Below are 20,673 nucleotides of genomic sequence, written 5' to 3' on the forward strand. Positions count from 1 at the left end.
GCAATGGAAATGAAATGAAAATGCAATGAGCTATTTGGGGCTTGGCCTGCCCTGTGCTTGAAACTGCAATGGCAATGGAAATAGAAATGAAAATGCAATGAGCTGTTTGGCTTGGCCTGCCCTGTGCTGAAAACTGCAACGGCAATGGAAATAAAATGAAAATGCAATGAGCTGTTTGGCTTGGCCTGCCCTGTGTTTTAGACTGCAATGGCAATGAAAATGAAATGAAAATGCAATGAGCTGTTTGGCTTCGCCTGCCCTGTGCTTGAAACTGCGATGACAATGGAAGTGAAATGAAAATGCAATGGGCTGTTCGGACTGCCCTGTGCTTGAAACTGCAATGGCAATGGAAGTAAAATGAAAGTGCAATGAGCTGTTCAGCCTACCCAGTGCTTGAAACTTCAATGACAATGGAAGTGAAATGAAAATGCAATGAGCTGTTCGGCCTGCCCTGTGCTTGAAACTGCAATGGAAATGGAAATTAAAGGAAAATGCATTGAGCTGTTTGGCCTGTCATGTGGTTGAAATTGTAATTATAATGAAATTAAATGAGTTGTTTGGTCTGCCTGAAACCACTAATTTTGGCCCACAATGCCCTATTAGCTGAGAAACCAGTCTGTTTCGGCCAAAATGCCCGTAATTGCTCAAGAGGTGCATTTTGGCCCAAAAGGCCCATGCCAGGCCAGGAAAAGTCCAGAAAGGCCTTTCACTGAGTCACTCGTTTTTTTTTTTTTAAAAGAGCCCCTTCGACCTATCAAGCCTGTACTAGCCCAATAGGAGGCTCTTCGGCCCATCAGTAAGTATTCCCCCTGCAAGTATTAAACCTCACCCCAGTATTTTTTTCCCTCCCTTCAGTGGCTCCCTGGGAGATCCAGACCAGGGTAGACTTTCCTCCTTCATTGCTGTGATCTGCAGAAAAAGAAGAAAAATGTCTAAAATTGATATTTCACCCTCTCCCCTTCTCTCTCACAGTCTCTCACCTGTTTTGGGCAGAATTTCTGGCATTTTCTGCGCTGCCAGCCCACCAGGCCTGAGTGACTGAGCTGCCAGCCGACCAGGCCTGAGTGACTGAGTTGCCAGCCCAAGAATCCATTTGGCCCACCATGTCCATACTAGCCCTCTGTAAACCAGTCCGTTTGCCCCACAACAACCATACTAGTGCCCCAGATATCCCCCACCCCCCTCCACACGGGCCACCAATATTGGAATTGGTGGAGAGTTGGAATATTGCTTTGGGGGACCAGCCGTCCCGTGTGAACATGGGACCAAACCGGCCCCACTTAGTCTAGTATTATACTAAATCTCTTCCCTTTGTTCTTGTGTCTGTGTGCGCTAGGCTCCTGACATTTTCCCCATGGTCGCGATAAATATCTTCCCATCACATTTCAACCTATATTTCTCCGCTCGGCCCCACCCAGCCCACTCGGCTCGGCCCCGCTAAGCCCAGCACCATCGGCTCCGCTTGAAGAGGTGAGGGAGGGATTGGGGGAAGTGGAGGAGAGGAAAAAAATCCTGGGGAGTTGAGGAGGGAGAGTAGGGAAATTAAGGGAGAGGAGGGGTACAGAAAGTTATTCAAATCTACACTCCCTCTCATGCCAAGTCCTTCTCTACCCTCCCTGCCCCTCTCTACCCCCTCCCTCTCTACCCTACCCCTTCCCTCTCCTCCCCCCCTTCTTCTCTATCCACTACCTCTCTACCCCCTCTCCCTCCCTCTCTAACCCCTCCTTCTCCCTCTCTAACCGCACCTGCGCAGTTGGGGGCTAGGATAGGGTGAGTGATAGGGTGGGGTATGGGGAAAAGGAGTGAATACAATGGAAAATCAGTTTGAAGAGAACAATAGACCAGGATCCAGAATGTGAATGGGAGCACTCAGATGGGGAACTGAACGTAAAACAGAGGGGAGCAAGAGACGCTACAAGAAACAACTGAACGTCGAGGATCAATGAGAAAGAAGGAAGAACATCAACTGGCAGGTAAAAAAGAAACATTTGGATTGAATTCGCAAACAAAAAGATCGTCAATTTGAATTGATGCTTACCAGTTCATTAATAGATTGAATTGTATTTAGAAGTGTAAAAGTATTTAAATCCTGATATATATCTACCTCTTTCTTATATCATGCCAGGAGGAGGGAGCAAACGAGTTGCAGCAAGGTCAAAGATTTATACAAAGGGACATCCAGAGGCATGAGAACCAGAAGGGAACAAGTGGCGCAACAAGAAATAACTGAACACGTCGAGGATAAATAAGAAAGAACATAAAACAGAGGCGAACAGAAGACTCAACAAGAAACAACTGAACTGAGAATAAATCTAATTTTTAAGGTTATATTGTTGTTATATTTTATGAGTTATCCATATTTTAGGCTTTAATAATGTATATATATATAGGTGGTATAGGGGAGAGGTTGCATTTATGGCGGTTAGTGTGTGTGGGGGGGGGGGGGGGGGTGTTAGTGTGTGTATGTGTGTGTGTGTGACGCCGCAGGTCAACCCACCCCCCCCCCCCCAACTGCACATTGAGGGGACGGGACCCAATGGGGCCCACTTAGTCTAGTTTCCTTTAAACTTTGCGCTTTCACTTTAAAGCTATGTCCTCTAGTCCTTGATATTTCTGTGAAAAAGGTTCTGTATCTATGCCTCTATGCCTCTCATACCTACATACATAGTTTATCTCCTACTATCAGGTCTCCCCTCAACGTCTAATGAATATTTACTGTGGGACATTATACAGGGGAAATGTTTGCCCTCCCAGATGGATGTAAAGTATTCCGTGGCTTATTTCGAAGTAGAGCAGGAGAGTTCTCCCAGTATTCTGGATGATATTTATCCATCAACATTTACACCAGCAACAGATTGGCCCAGATTTTGCACTGAACTGCCAACAGCTCTGTGTATTACTGCCAGCATTTTCCCACATAAGTGCCAGCAATTTTGGGATTTCCACACATGCCTGCGTGAAAACGAAAAGTCCCCAACATGCTGGCAGCTATTTATTGGTATTTTTTCACTGCTTCAATGGCAGATGCCTGACGGAGTCTTTTAGAGGTTCTGACCTAACATTCTGCAAGTTATGGCTTTGTTGCAGAAGAGCCTTCTACCACAGCGCCACTGCACTGAGAATCAGGCATCTCACTGATAAGTATACAATTGGATTTTACAAGCAATCACTGTACACAAAATTACTGCTGCATTACTCACAAGAATGTCCACACTCCAAAAATATCTGCTTGCTTTTGAAGTACAACTCACATGTTCATAGGATTTGCAGGTCATTTCACCTTTTTTTTAAATTTTGGAGCATAGCAACTATTCTTGTTTAACCTAAACAAGAATAATTATTGTTGCGAAAATCAGTTCTTCATCTCTGTTATTAGGCTTCTGACGTCCTTCCATTAGCTAGGGTCTGATTCACCTCTATCCCATTGTGGACATCGCATTTTGTCTATGGAACTGGTGCACTGCAGCACTGAGAACAATCTGCACTCTTTATCTTTCTCTTTACTATGCCTATTATACTTTATTTGGCCTGATTGTATTTACATATAATATTCTCTGTGTAGGAAAGAACTGAAGATGTTGGAGTAATTCAGCGGGGCAGGCAGCACCTCTGGAGAGAAGCAATGGGTGACATTTTGGGTTGAGACCCTTCTTCAGACTGATGTCAGGGGAGTGGGTGGGACAAAGATAGAATGTAGTCGGAGACAGTAACATTGGGAAGGGAAAGGGGATAAAGAGGGAAAGCAAGGACTGCTTGAAATTAGAGAAGTTAATGTTCATACTGCTGGGGTGTAATCTACCCAAGCATAATATGAGGTGCTCTTCCTCCAATTTACACTGGGCCTCACTCTGACAATAGAGGAGGCCCAGGACAGAAAGGTCAGAGTTGAGGAGGGAACGGTCTCCTTGGAAAGCAGAAAGGGGTGGAGATGGGAAGATGTTGCCAGTAGTGGGATCCCGTTGGAGGTGGCGAAAATGTTGGAGGATTATATGCTGTAAGCGATGGCTGATGGGGTGGAAGGTGAGAACAAGGGGGACTCTGTCCTTGTTACGAATGGAGGAGGGGGAGCAAGAGCGGAGATGCGGGATATCGTGGAAACTCTAATGTGAGCCTCATCTATAATGGAAGAGGGGAATCCCCGTTTTCTAAAGAATGAGGACATCTCCGATGCCCTGGTATGGAAAACCTCATCCTGGGTGCAGATGCAGCGTAGATGCAAAAACCTTAAACCTAAGCTTAGAAGTTTCTATTTAATTTGGAACATTGATGATGAGGGCTCTGAATTTGCCTATTTTTGGCAGATAGTCCTTAGTATAGAATAAAGTTTGGAAAATAACAACATTGCAATTGTTATTGCATTTGGAACCCAATGGAAATAACTTTGCCAATTTGTATCTAATCTAGATTGTTTTTAAGAAATAAAAAGGGTATAGAATGAAAATAATCTATTTTGGATATATTCAAAAATCACATACAGTCCGATTCATTGCATTTTCTTCCACCTGTTCTTCACATACACATGTAAAACATCAATATATCTGTGTCACCTAGCAACTGATCTTGCTCAAATTTGACTCGTCATCTTCATGAGAGAATATTTCCAAATTCACAATATTCCATACAATCTGTGCTATATTCTCATTTATTCTCAGTGTTATTCATCATCTGTATTAATTAATTTGATGAGAATATAGTTAGTATGGTTATTATATTTGCAGATGACACCAAAAATGAGGGGATAGTGGTCAGTGAAGAAGGTTATCAGGATCCAGATCAATTGGGAAAGTGGGTCAAGGTGGAATGAAATTTAACTCAGGCAAGTTTAAAAGGATGAGGGGATAACTTCATTGAAACTTAGTGAAATGCCTGGATGGATGTGGAGAGGATGTCTCCACTAATGGGAGAGGTAATAGCCTCAGAATTAAAGGGCATTCCTTTAGGAAGGAGATGAAGAGGAATTCCTCAAGCCAAAGTGTGGTGAATTTGTGGAATTCATTGTCACAGAAGGCTGTTGAGGGAAAGTCAACAGATATTTTTAAGGCAGATAGATAGATTATTGATTAGGCAGGTGTCGGGGGTTATGGGGAGAAGGCAGCGTAACGGAGTTAAGAGGGAAAGATAGATCAGCCATGATTGAATGGTGATGCAGACAATGGGCTGAATGGCCTAATTCTGCTCCTATCACTTATGAACTTATGAAATGTTGTATTTTAGTAAGTCAAACCAGACAAGACTTAACCAGTAAATTGCAGGGAACTGGAGCGTGCTGTAGAACAAACATACTGAAGGAAAAGTACATTGTATCCTGGAAGTGGTAAAATACTGGTAGACAGGCTGGTGAAGATCTCATTTGACATACTTGCCCTCATCGATTAGGAAATTCAGTACAAGAGCCAGGACATCATGTTACAACTGCACAGGATGTTGGTGAGGCCACACATGGATTATTATGCACAGTTCTAGTCCCCTAGTGATAGGATGTGTATTAAGAGGGAAATGGTGCAGAAAACATTCACAAGGATGTTATTGGGATTAGAAGGCTTGAGTTAGAAGGAAAGACTGAAGAGACTGGGATTTTTTCCAAAGATTATGGATACCTATGCATAGATATGGGGAGGATTCACATGGTAAGATAATCAAGAATCAAGGGTATAGGTTTAGGGTGAGGTGAAAAGATTTAAAAGAAATCCGAGGAGCAATTTTATTTTCCACACGGTAGGTGGTGCATACTAAGTTTCTGGCATGTAATGAACTGCCAGAAGAGGTTGTAGAGATACGTACGAATGTGACATTTCAAAACACTTAGGCAGGTGAATGGGCAGGAAAGGTTTAGAGGGAAATGGCCAGAACTAGGCAAATGGGGCTAGTTCAGTTAAGCAACTGAATCAGCGTGGATGGGTTGAGCCGAAGGAGCTGTTTCCATGTTGCATACGTTTATGACTCCAGAGTCTGTGAGTTCCACAAACTATCTATATAACTAAAAGTCTCATCTTGACCACTTCGTGTCTGAGCTGTATATTGATTTTAGAAAAGACGCTACCATATATCGCTATGATTTTTGGCTATCTTACTCACAGTCCTCCTCCGTTGAGGCAGCCCTGAGGATTTTTCCGATCGATGAAAACTAAAAATGTTATGAGAGTTTAAAATATCTTGAGATCAGCTGATTGGCCCTCTCGCCTGTCAATCACCACAAGGAAGGTAACGCCCCTTTCGGGGGGGGCTGGACAATAAAACCTCGGATGCCTGGACGTGAGACAGTCACTCTGGAAGATTGTGAGGGAGAGTCCTTAACTGTGATTCTAAGGTGTGAATCACCTGAGCTGTGAGTCTGCAATCTACATGGAATAAATGATTTGATAGCCCTTAATGACAATGCAATGAGCTGTTTGGCAATTTGGTGACCTGCACTCTGCTTGTTATGCTACAAAATTGAATTTGGTGGCATGCACTCTGCCTGAAATGCTGTGAAATCGAGTTTGGTGGCCTGCACTCTGCCTGAAATGCTATGAAATCAAATTTGGTGGCCTGCACTCTGCTTGAAATGGAATTTCAAGGAATAGCAGTGAGTGAACTGCCAACCCACCAGCTCTGAGTGACTGAGCTGCCAACCCACCAGCCCTGAGTGACTGAGCTGCCAGCCCACCATCCCCGAGTGACTGAGCTGCCCACCCAACAGCCCTGAGTGACAGAGCTGCCAGCCCACTAGCCCTGAGTGACTGAGCTGCTAGCCCACCAGGCCTGAGTGACTGAGCTGCCAGCCCACCAGCCTGCCTGAGTGACTGAGCTGCAGGCACAAGAATCCATTCACCCCACAATGTCCCCCCCACTGGCCACCAATATTGGAATTGGTGGAGAGGTGGAATATTGTGTTGTGGGACCAGCCCTCCCCTGTGAACATGGGACCCAATGGGACCCACTTAGTCTAGTACTAAGCTATTATTAAAAAAAATTGAAAATGTAAGAAATACTGAACAGGTCAGGCAGTATTTATGGAGAGAGAATCAGAGTTAATGATTCAGGTTCTCTCTTTTTCAGATACCGTCTAACTTGCACTGTATTTCCAGTGATTGCTTTTTCTTATTTTTATCTTGATTTTCAGGATTTGCAACTATTTAATAATTTTTTCCAAGATTAACTGATATAACCTTTAACCGTGCACTTTTCGATAAATATGCAGAGCTCTTAAATGTATTCCTTTTTTTCTTTTTTCAGAAAATGCCAGCATGTATCTTAGTGCTTTGTGACAGTCTATATAATCAACTTGCAGAATGTATTTTTTTAATAAAGGTGCTGGGACAATCTAGTACATGCTTATTTCTGACACAGATACTAACCTGTGTTTAACTTGAGATTTTAACAGTGGTTACTGTTTAATTTTGGCACATTGATGGAACTGGCAATGGTTTAAAGACATGAAGAAAAAATTAACAGTCAAACCAAAAACATGATTAGAATTTTCCCACAGAGCAGTAAGCATGTCGATTAAACTCCCTGCAGGAATTAATTGTACAGTAATTCCTCTGAAAAAAAACTGTAGAATTATTTATGTAAAAGTGAGATTAATGGAGATAAGAATAATATAATAAATGGTTTATTATGACTGGTATTGATAGCCAGGATATAGAGGACAGTAGTAATAATGTGGGCAGAGTAGTGGGAATTGCATTTCAAACCAGAGAAATGTGAGGTAATATATTTGTAAAGAAAAGACACAAAATGCTGGAGCAGCTCAGCAGGTCAGACAGCATCCCTGGAGAACACGGAAAGGTGACGTTTCGGGACCCTACTTCAGGAAAACCGACATCTGCAGTTCTTTGTTTCTACATTTTGACCTGAAGAAGGGTTCTGACCTGATGACAGGCCAGCTAGACAACGTGTTCATGGAATCTCACAAAATGTTTGCCTTTATTGGCCAAGAAAAGAATGTGTGAGCAAAAAGGCCATGTTACAACGACTGAATGAATTGGTTATGTCACAACTACAGTACTGCGTGAGGTTTTGGTAACCACTAGCAGCAAGGCCAGAGAGCATTCGATTCTATGCTGAAGAAAACTTCAGGAACTTTGCCTGGCTGGAAATGTCAGCGCAGAGGAAAGGCTGGCTTTACTGAAATTGCTTTCTTAGAAAGGAACAAGGATAAAAAGGAAGATGTTGTGAAAATAATAGAGACTAAGGCAGGTTGGTGAGAAAGGGCCAACTTTCCATAGCAAAGAGATTTAAAGCCAAGAGACAAAGTTAAAATGATTGGTTGGAGGACCAGAGAGATTGAATGAATGAATAAATGATAAGTTTATTGGCCAAATATTCACATACAAGGAATTTGCCTGGTGCTCCGCCCGCAAGTGACAACATGACATATAGCGACAGTTCGGAATGATACATAAAACATTTAACATTAATAATAAAACATTATTGATTAAACATGTGAATTAAATAAAATGCCAGAGCAAAAGAAGGCTATAGATTTTTGGTTATTTAGTAGAGTTATTAGTCATTAAAAAAAAGTCATTGTGGCAGCTTTGACAGTTCGGAGTTGCCTTCCAGAGGGAAGTGATTCAAAGAGTTTGTGACCAGGGTGAGAGGGGTCAGAGACAATCTTACCTGCTCGCTTCCTGGCCCTTGCAGTGTACAGTTTGTCAATGGAGGGAAGGTTGCAGCAAATAACCTTTTCAGCTGATCGAATGATTCACTGCAGCCTCCGGATGTCGATTGAGGCTTTCAAATAAGAACAAAAATAATTGGAACATGAAAAGGCAATTTGACTGTGAAGGATGCTCTACCATTGAAGAAGACCATGGGTGAACTTCTACCTTAACATTCTTGTCCTGAAATGGAACAATTAAAATCTTATTTGCAGCAGCATAACAGTTATATATAAACCTAGTACACTGTAAACACAAGTACACAATACACAATACACAATACGCAATACACAAGTAGTGCAAAGACAAAACAATGCCACTAAGTCAATACAGTGTGGAGCTTATTTGGAGGTTGTAGTGTTTAACAGCTGGATAGGCAGAAAATGCTGGAGTAGCTCAGCGGGACAGGCAGCATCTCTGGGTAGGATCTCAACCCAAAACATCCCCCATCCCCCAAAACATCCCCCATCCAGAGATGCTGCCTGCCCGCTGAGTTACACCAGCATTTTCTGTCTATCTTTGGTTTAAACCAGTAAGATGGTTTGTAGGGAACAAGCTGCTCCAGAAATTTTCCAGCTTTTTAACTTTATTTCCGATAGCAGGACTGAAATGATAGTATGGCCAGGGTGGTGTGGGCTGCCTTTTTGAGGGAGCGACTCCTGTAGATCCCATCAATGGCGGGGAGGTCAGTGTTCACCAGTTTTTGCAATCTTCCTTGTTCCTGGGCATTCGAGTTGTTGGACCAAGCTGTGATGCAACCAGTCAACATGCTCTCTACTGTATTCTACTGTAGTCTCTGCAGCCCTACAGGATAAACATAGAATTCCAAAGATTCACCATGCCCTAAGGGGAGTTTTTTCCTCATTTATTTTCTAAATGGCCTTATTTTAATGACATCCTTATTTTTCTTATATGCCTCCCACCTCTCTCCCTCCCCCTCTCTCAGATTGGATGGCCCACAAAACAATGATTTTCACAGTACCTCGGTACACATGACAATAATAAACCTATACCTAAACACGCAGGCCGCAGTTGAAGAATTTAGACGAGACTAAAGTAGCTTATTTTTGACTGATAAGGACACAAAGGGCTGAATAGTCACCCTCTGTGGCTAAATTTCTTATCAGCAATGATTATACTGAATGGTAGAACCAGCATGAAGGACTGAATGGCCTGTTCTTGCTTCTATTCATTATATTCAGCCTACCGCTTCGAATTTGGGAAATAAGTGGTGCTCAGTTGCACAGCAATGAGAAATACAATGTTACGTGACTGAGTTCCCGGGCCATTCAATTTTCATAGCATTTAATAACTTGCAGAGGCTGTTAATGTTTAATATGCCATTCACACGAGAGAAAATAATCAGCAAAATGCAATTAAAATCTGCGTCTGGGCTCAGCAATTACGCAGTTGATTATTGGTATGAAAATGACTTTGTTGAGATCACATAGGTATCCCGTTTTGCATTTTTAAAAATCAAGTAAAGGTTATGCTGTCACTTCTAAAGCTTAGACAGCACATGCTGTGGCAAACACATTTTGGCTTGGGTTTTTATTTTTGAGCGGCATTCAGTGCAAATCGATTGGACTTAATGTTCATCCAGAATTACTAATGTAATAATCAGCCTGTGAACCTGCATCAGCACACCCTTCATCTCGCTGCCATTGTGAATCTTTTATGGCATTTCAATGATTTTCTCCACTCTGTGCCAAACAATTAAAATTCTAATCACTGCCACAGCCGCTGAGAGAGAGAAATAAATCCTTTTCTTCTCTACGCTACGGAAGGTGGTCTCAAGGTGTTCTCTGCTGCCAAGGGAACAAAAGAGAACTCGTCTAAGAATGTACCATAATATATAATTCACATTTTGATTTGTTTTGTTGGGGGGGGAGGGGAGGGGGAGGTGGAGGCTGCAGAAAGATGAAGTCATGTTAAGAATTTGCAGTTACTGATTGATGACCAAAAGCAATAAGATGTGATTTTGGCTCTGTTTTATTTTGGCCTCACAGTTTCAGAATTTTCCCTCGTCTAGTTTTGTCTCGCAGCAGCCAGGAGAATGCTTGACACCAGGAAAATGTCTGCCAACAAACTTTAGCAGGAGGCAGTTTTTAATTAACAGGGTGAATAAAGGTGATAGCCTGAAGGGGCTTGAAGAAATGAACCAGGGGAGGCCGTTCCAGGGTTTTGCAGTCTCTGAAAAGCCAGCCAGATTACTGTTGTCTGTTCCTATTGAACTTTCTCTGTGTTTTTATTGATCCACTTGTCAGGTCCTGACAAAAGGACTGTGGTCTGGCAGTTGTTTGTTCACAGTTTGGATTCAGACTGTTCCCCCTACCAATCATTTTTGAGGCTATGATTTGGTTCAAGGTTTTTTTTTAATCTGGGCAGATTTATTCATGCATGCACGCATACACTCATAAATGAAAGGTGACCCATTTTTTTTCAAAAACAGTTTGATGTGACACATCTCGAAGATTTCTTTTTTTCATAAAAGACTCGCAGTCGACTAAAAAATGCAAAAAAAAGTCCAAATTTAATGACATATTGAGAAGATGTCAAGAAAAATAAAAATGAATTATTTTATCAATTATTTTTTCAATCTTATTCAGAAGCCAGCTGGTGGATTTATATATATATTTTCATTCGCTCAATGCTGTACAATCAGTAGTTGAAAGTGAAAGGCTGATGAAAAATTTATTTTTCTTGAATAAAATATGCTGCTCAGATTAACACCTCTCCAAGCACCACACATATTTTAACTGCCTTTTGCATTCAGGAGCCGATTAAATAATTATGACAGAACATTGACAGGAAATAACTGCAGAAACAATGATTTCTGTTTAAATTTTGTTTTCTGCAGAATTTTATCGTGACAGAACTAATTTTGCATATCAAATAAACTCATGCCTTATTTTACTAACTCTTTGACCATTCTGAATTTGCAGATTCCCTGCATCTCTTGACACTTTCCCAACTCACATCCCTCTATTGCAAGAGAAAGTGGATTAATATTGATTTTTGCCTTTGAAGATTGAAGGTTCTTCTTAATGTCCATAAATTACACAGTAGCGATGAAAAAGATAAGAAAATACTTGTTCCTCCTTGTTCTTAAAAATAAATGCTTATCTTTCGATGATCCATGCTGTGTTTTACAATGTGGTTTACTTAATATGCAGGTGAAATTGGTGGAAAAAAAATCTCCTAAGCAAGCAGATTTCTAATACTGTTCGGAGTCATGACAGGAATATCAAAAGCACAAATTTTGCACAGCAGTAAAGCACAGCCATTTTCTTTCTCTAAAAAAAATGATTAGCTTGCAAATGTGCAGGCCATTACTGCAATAATCGTGATATATTTTTGATTACTTTGGTGCAAATATCTTTCTGTCCTCCCATATTATGTCATGCATTTTATATCTTCATTAACCTCGAATGGATAAGTCTGTGCACTCTGCTGTCAAAGTGAGGATAAGCTGGTGAGTTGAAGGCCAGGATCAAAGTTCAGCACTGTCAGTAGTCTAGCTGATCCTCAGTATGTCAAGGTAAAATACACATGGGCCATTATTGTTATCAATCATATTGAAGCAGCAATGACTTCATTTCACATTCATTACTTTTTATCAAATGCTGTACTGCTGACAAGGTCTCCTCTCGTTGAGTGTTGCTGAGTAAACAGCGACACCACAACATCTCAATCGTCCCTAAATCACAAATTCACCTCATTCTGAACCTGTTGGGCCAAATGGCTTGTTGTCTGTGCTAACATAATTCAATGTAATTTGAGGTAACTTATACTTCTATACATTAAAATTTCTCATTTTCACTTGGTTTTGATTTTCCTCTGTCAGTATTTATGCCTTGACGTATATCTCTGCCACAGTTAAAAATGCCTAATGACGTGACGACAGGTTAAAAACAAGCGAACTTATATCATTCAAATGGAAATCCATTAATGTTTCTACTGCACACACTGCAAAGATTCTTGCCCGTCAGAAATTCGCATAATGTGAATGTTGCCTATCTTATAATGTTATTAATTGACAGGACTTTTTCTCCAAACAGAAAGCTAAGCATCCTCTTGTTTTGAAAGAGAAACTAAAACTCTTTATATACTTTGCACGATAGTCAGAAATGGCCTGAATTTTGCCTGTGGCATTCACGCTGCTGAAGCATGCAAAGAGGCACGATGGTGATGCATTGATCATGTTACTTTATTAATAAACCAATGGCTCAGGTTAACCTATTAAGAAACATGAGTTCAAATCCCACTGCTGAATATAAATGCAACTTGAGATAATAGAAACATAAAAAAAATAGGTGCAGGAGGAGGCCATTCGGACCTTCGAGCCAGCACCGCCATTCAATATGATCATGGTGGATCATCCAAAATGAGTACCCTATTCCTGCTTTTTCCCCATATCCCTTAATAACCTACCTCAGCAATAACAACCCCAAAAAAATCAGCCTGTGTTCAAATAAAACCCATCTGGTTCATTCCAAAGTTAGACACTAAAAGCTGGAGTAACTCAGTTGGTCAGGCAGCATCTCTGGAGAAAAGGAATAGGTGATGTTAAGGGTTGGAACTCTTCTTCAGAGTCTGAAGTAGTACCCTTTAACCATATAACCATATAACAATTACAGCACGGAAACAGTCCATCTCGACCCTACTAGTCCGTGCCGAACACATATTCTCCCCTAGTCCCATATACCTGGGCTCAGACCATAACCCTCCATTCCTTTCCCGTCCATATAACTATCCAATTTATTTTTAAATGATAAAAATGAACCTGCCTCCACCACTTCCACTGCAAGCTCATTCCACACAGCCACCACTCTTTGAGTAAAGAAGTTCCCCCTCATGTTACCCCTAAACGTCTGTCCCTTAATTCTCAAGTCATGTCCCCTTGTTTGAATCTTCCCTACTCTCAGTGGGAAAAGCTTATCCACGTCAACTCTGTCTATCCCTCTCATCATTTTAAAGACCTCTATCAAGTCCCCCCTTAACCTTCGGCGCTCCAAAGAATAAAGCCCTAACTTGTTCAACCTTTCTCTGTAACTTAGTTGCTGAAACCCAGGGAACATTCTAGTAAATCTCCTCTGTACTCTCTCTATTTTGTTGACATCCTTCCTATAATTAGGCAACCAAAATTGTACACCATACTCCAGAATTGGCCTCACCAATGCCTTGTACAATTTTAACATTACATCCCAACTTCTATACTCAATGCTCTGATTTATAAAGGCCAGCACACCAAAAGCTTTCTTTAGCACCCTATCTACATGAGATTCCACTTTCCGGGAACTGTGCACAGTTATTCCCAGATCCCTCTGTTCATCTGCATTCTTCAATTCCCTACAATTTACCATGTACGTCCTATTTTGATTTGTCCTGCCAAGATGTAGCACCTCATACTTATCAGCATTAAACTCCATCTGCCATCTTTCAGCCCACTCTTCCAACTGGCATAAATCTCTCTGTAGACTTTGAAAATCTATTTCATTATCCACAACCCCACCTATCTTAGTATCATCTGCATACTTACTAATCCAATTTACCACACCATCATCCAGATCATTGATGTACATGACAAACAACAGTGGACCCAACACAGATCCCTGTGGCACCCCACTAGTCACTGGCCTCCTTTAGGGGAGGATATGTGCAATCCCTATCCATCCGGGCCTCTGTGTGACTCCAGAACCATTCCACGTGTTGTGTGCTCTATACAATTTAGTTTAGTTTAGAGATACAGTGCAGAAACAAGCCATTTGGCCCACAGACAAATCTCATACATCCTCATACAATAGCTCTATCCTGCACATTAGGGATAATTTACAATCTTTACCAAAGCCAATTAACAAACCTGTACATCTTTGGAGTGTGGGAGGAAACCAGAGCATCCATACAGTCACGGGGATGTACAGACAGCATCCGTAGTCAGGATTGAACCCAAGTCTCTGGTGCTATAAGGCAGCAACTCTATTGTTGCGCCACTGCACCACCACAATTTACAGACCACTTTGATGAAAAATTATTGCTTTGTTCCAACAGAGGAAGAATAACACTGAATTGGCCAGCTGGCACCAAATTTAGATGTGGCAAACTCTCTTGCAACCCTCTCAATGTTGTAAAGTTATCTTCAAAAGCATCTGAGGAATTGTGTTCCATGTTCTATGACTTTATTTCCATATGTCTCAAAGAGCGGTTTCTCAGGAACATAACATTATAGCACAGCTTGTGATCAAGAAGGGCAAATCGTATTGTGCATTCTTAATATCCATGTTGAATAGCTCAGGATGATCATTGTTAATTGCTGTCCAATTTACACTAAAGGTAGTGAGCATTTATGGCCTCATTTTTGGTTTAAACCAGCATCTGCAGTTCCTTACACTTATCAAATAAGGTTATTGGCACCTTGGTTACAATTCAATTTACAAAAACCTTCTTCAAGGTAGAACCTCTTTCCCTCTGTTCTTTTCATATAACATATGTGTTTGAATCTGTCCTCCATCACAATTTATCAGCAGCTCTTTACAACTTAGGGAATAGATTGCACACTGCTTCTCCAGTGGCACTGCTAATAGCTCAGTTGGTCATTTATTAAACTGAGCTGAAATAGGGGAAGGGATTGAAGCTCTACTGCATCTGGACTAAATTATTAGCCAATGGATCTGTTTATACAAGCCCAATGAGACATTTTAGATAAAGCTTCTGAATTAACTAGCATTGAAGATTGTTAATTATTACCAATTCTCTTGGTCTACTGTCAAAAATGTCTGCTGCTCTGTCAATGTTTCAATAATTCTGGTGCAGCAATTAAACCTGGTTACAAAAACCTTTCTGATAAAAATATCCCATTTATATGCATGATCAAAAAAGCTTAATCGTTGATCCAATTAACACACATTACTGTTTATAAGCTTACAAGCATGATCTTCTATTATGTGACAAGTCTGCACTTTTCCTTTTGGGGTATCGTAATAGGCCTGTCCATTAGGTGACTTTTAGGCAACTGCAGGAGAGTTTGCAGTCACCACATGGTCTCCACATGTTCGCGGGTGGTTGCCGGAGATGTTGAACATGTTGAAAAATTAGCGGCAACTAGAATGAAGTTACCATGGAGATTAGAGAGAATTCTCGAGCCGTAGGTGGGTCGCAAGGAGGTCCTAGTGGGTCGCAAGGAGGTCGAAGGTTCACGGAGGTACTCGTAGGTTGGAGCCAGTGCTGACCGGTGAATTTCATTGGCTCATTGGGGGAAGAAATAGGTTAACAGTAATTTTCAGAACTAAGGAACCGACCGGTAATGTTAAATGTCTGCCAAACTTCGCAGCCGTGTATCTCTGGCTTCTTAAAAGTTGTCTCCTTCTCCACTCCTTCTCCCCCATTCTTATTGTACAATGTGCTTTAGCTGTCTTAATTACAGCGCCAACCTTCCTGTTCATTGCGGTGTGTGTCTGTATCACCTTGGCTTTGCACCGTGGGAAATTTTTAGACAGCGCTCCCCCACTTGCCCTGGCCCCCGCCTTTGCGATGTGTTTGTGTGTGTGTGTATGTGTGTGTTCCACTCTGACAGTTACCGTTCCAGTTACCGGTTTTTCAGGCAACTGCCGGCAACTTGACAGTCGCTGGCAGCCTGCTGAAAAATTGCCTAAGTGGGACAGGCCCATTAAGTTTACTATGAGAAAGCTACGGACTAATTATATGATTATTCATTACTCATTATACATTATATAAAGTGCTCATCATATGTAAGTGCTTTAAGTTCTGGACTATCTAGATATTGCTTCTGGACATGTGTCATCAATAAGTACATATGACAAATTGTGCTTGAAACTGATATCACATGTATACAATAGATCTTGTGTATAAAAGCAAAAGACACAAATGAAATAGTATAATAATAATGTTAAATCTTTGGTTAGCCACAGTTGGAGTATTGCATTCAATACTGGTCTTTACATTTTTAGGATGAATGTGAAGATCCGAGGAATGACACAAAATACATTTGCTAGTTTGTTTTCAAAGATTAGGAATTTAGTCATAAGATTCCACCGTAGAAGCTGGGGTTCTTTTGGAAGATAAAGAGGAGATTTAATAGAGACAAGGCTGGAGGCATTAAGCAAAGGAAATAAATGGGTGCGGATGATGGAATCAGATAGGGAAGAAAGATGGGATGTGAAATGTAGTCAGAGAGGGAGGGATAGTGGGTGGAGAGATTCAGGATAACTGTTTGTCAGGTTTGAGGCCGGTGACTAGTGGGGTGCCTCAGGGATCTATGTTGAGTCCACTGTTGTTTGTCAAATATATCAATGATCCGATGATGGTGTGGTAAATTGGATTAGTAAGTATGCAGATGATACTAAGATAGTTGGTGTTGTGGATAATGAAGTCGATTTTCAAAGTCTACAGAGAGATTTAGGCCATTTGGAAGAGTGGGCTGAAAGATGGCAGATGGAGTTTAATGCTGATAAGTGTGAGGTGCTATATAACCATATAACCATATAACACTTACAGCATGGAAACAGGCCATCTCGGCACTTCTAGTCCATGCCGCACACTTATTCTCCCCTAGTCCCATCTACCGGCACTCAGACCATAACCCTCCATTCCTTTCCCAGCCATATACCTATCCAATTTATTTTTAAACAATAAAATCGAACCTGCCTCCACCACTTCCACTGCAAGCTCATTCCACACAGCTACCACTCTCTGAGTAAAGAAATTCCCCCTCATGTTACCCCTAAACTTCTGTCCCTTAATTCTAAAGTCATGTCCTCTTGTTTGAATCTTCCCTACTCTCAATGGGAAAAGCTTATCCACGTCAACTCTGTCTATCCCTCTCATCATTTTAAAGACCTCTATCAGGTCCCCCCTTAACCTTCTGTGCTCCAAAGAATAAAGACCTAACTTGTTCAACCTTTCTCTGTGCAGGACAAATCAAAATAGGACGTACATGGTAAATGGTAGCGAATTGAGGAATGCAGTTGAACAGAGGGATCCAGGAATAACTGTGCATAGTTCCCTGAAGGTGGAAACTCATGTAGATAGGGTGGTAAAGAAAGCTTTTGGTGTGCTTGCCTTTAGAAATCGGAGCATTGAGTATAGAAGTTGGGATGTAATGTTAAAATTGTACAAGGCATTGGTGAGGCCAATTCCGTAGTTCTGGTGTACAATTTTGGTCGCCAAATTATAGGAAAGATGTCAACAAAATAGAGCGAGTACAGAGGAGATTTACTAGAATGCTGCCTGCGTTTCAGCACCTAAGTTACAGAGAAAGGTTGAACAAGATAGGTCTATATTCTTTGGAGCGCAGAAGATTAAGGGGGGAATTGATAGAGGTCTTTAAAATGATGAGAGGGATAGACAGAGTTGACGTAGATAAGCTTTTTCCATTGAGAGTAGGGAAGATTCAAACAAGAGGACATGATTTGAGAATTAAGTGACAGAAGTTTAGGGGTAACATGAGGGGGAACTTCTTTACTCAGAGTGGTAGCTGTGTGGAATGAGCTTCCAGTGGAAGTGGTGGAGGCAGGTTTGATTTTATAATTTAAAAATAAATTGGATAGGTATATGGACGGGAAAGGAATGGAGGGTTATGGTCTGAGTGCAGGTAGATGGGACTAGGTGAGAGTAAGTGTTCGGCACGGACTAGAAGGTCCGAGATGGCCTGTTTCCGTGCTGTAATTGTTATATGGTTATATGGTCATGTGGTATTTGGACATTTAATCATGATATTGGCTTCTGATATATTTGTTCCAAAAGTCCTTTCTATTTTAAGCCAAGGAAGGATATTGGTTCAGTGATGTTGGTCCAGCTGAGGTCGGTTCAGCATACGCTGTAGAGCAGCATATAGCGTATGCTCTATTTATAGGGCAGGTATAAATAGAGCGGGCAGTTTATAATAGTGGTTGCCGCTCCATCACGTTTGTGACTATTGTAGCAAAATGGGGCTCCACTGGAGCAGGCGGCTGTTTGGAGCATCTTACGGGCAATGTCTGTACAGGATGATGCTCCGAAAGGGAGTCAGCCAGAGGCCTGAGGAGGCAACACCTGGTTCAGGGTTGTGTTCTATTTCCTCCTCTAAGAAACTCCATTGAGGCTCCAGAAAGGAGCTCCTGGCTTAAGGAAGCATTTTGAGCTGGGTCTATTAGACACCTGTGGGAGCAACACCTGGATCAGGGTTGCGTCATGATAATTTCCGCACAGTAGAGGGGACTGTTGGAAGATTCTTTCATAAGTGACCAACTATGTGAATATCGATAAAGCAATCGAATCCCTGATCTAATGAGGATATGCTTCATTTTAATCATGTGAACAAACTATGTTCCGTTTACTGGAGGCATTAACAGGCGGCTCCAGCTATATGCCTGTGGTAACGCCTGGCAAAGTTGCAGTATTTCTCCCACTCTGTCGAGGGGAATATCGGAAAGAGGTGACTCCGATTATGGTGCCGACTCGACCGGGTCATATGGGGGCCAGAGGCCTGAGGAAGCAACACCTAGTTCAGAGTTGCGCTCTATTTCCTCCCATGAAATACTCCGTTGAGGCTCCAGAAGGGAGCAAGGACTCGGAGTCACTAGCAGGCGCAACCTGTCCAGTAAGTACAATAAATAATGATGATTTATACCAGCAGCAGAGGACCGCGGCTGTGCGGAAAGTCGACGGCCATCCGTTTCCACTTCGGAGTAACTGGCAGCGCCGGTCTGCACAGCTAGTTCCGATTTGGCTCCTAGAGGGGGCAGCTTGGCAACCCCGAGTCGGGGCAAAGCCAAAGCCAAGTCTGTGAGACAAGTCCTGTCAGACGATTCGGGACAAGAGTATTCTGTCCCCACATCTATGGCAGATGTGATTGGACGTTTGTCTCAATTGGAACATCTGATGGATCAGATGGTGGCAAGAAATATGCTCCGTGTTTTGGAGGCATGTACAGGCAGTTCGAGTCATACACTTGTGGCAACACCTGGTTCAGGATTGCAATATTCCTCCCACTCGGATGAGGGGAGTATCAGAGGTCAGTATGGAGCTGACTCTGAATATGAGTATGTGCCTGAATCTCATGCTTTAATGCACGGTGTGCGAGAGTCGCATAGGGAAGAGCTGCCTGCTCCTGCCTCTAAATTTTCTGTTCCCTCGGGGACGGGCAAGCCACTACAAGGGGAGTTGGCCAGCAGCATCAGCTACCTAACATCACACCAGCTGAAGGAATGGCAAGCATGGGGCTGAAGATGTGGTAAGACAGGTTTGCAAATGGAACTTCACTGAAGCTCCAACAAGCAGGTTGACCCGAGTTCAGAGACGCTGGCAGGTAAGGCCTCTATATTAACCTCCGTAAAACTTCGAAATGGAACAGTCTGTCGGCCGAGGTTTGGATTTACTTGCAGCATGGGCTGTCTAGTATCTTTTCACTGTCTCTGGAGTAGACAGATTGATGCAGAGAAATTGGCAGGGAGCCTTGCATATTAACCTATGTAATTTCCAAGTAGGAATAGCTTGGTTACCCTGGTTCAGGGTAGACCATTCTGGAACCGGCTGGCCATATGGGTCATATTGACCAGGGAAGCACTGCCTTAACATCTGTGATTGAGATTATCAGGCTGCTCAGTAGAGGGAATATTTGTAATCTCCCTTAACACATGGTTAAAATTCTGCTCAGTTAGTGCAGTTGCCAGTTCATTGAAAACATAATTGCCATGCTCTCTGGGATAAGTAGCTACTAGCAGGAAGCCGGTCTGGCACATAGTATTTTATCTGACCTGCAGGTTCATGTTGTGAATCAAAAAGGTATATATAATAATCTGTAGGCTCTCAATACCAGTTTTCCTGATTGAGTGGCTGGTCGAATAGGTTGTGTTAAGCACACTGGCGACTCAGACAGGTGGTTTCAGTCAGAGAACTGCGAAGCAATTCCTGGTTCTGGTGTGCATTAGGCTAATTTTCACTCCGAGGAAGAACGCTGAGGATTCGTGGTGACTCTCATTGTCAAGAGTTGACAGGGAACTCGTATTCCCATGTCAAGTGGATATGGTGT

The sequence above is a fragment of the Leucoraja erinacea genome, chromosome 3 (genome assembly GCF_028641065.1).
Source record: "Leucoraja erinacea ecotype New England chromosome 3, Leri_hhj_1, whole genome shotgun sequence".
Lineage (NCBI taxonomy): Eukaryota > Metazoa > Chordata > Chondrichthyes > Rajiformes > Rajidae > Leucoraja > Leucoraja erinaceus.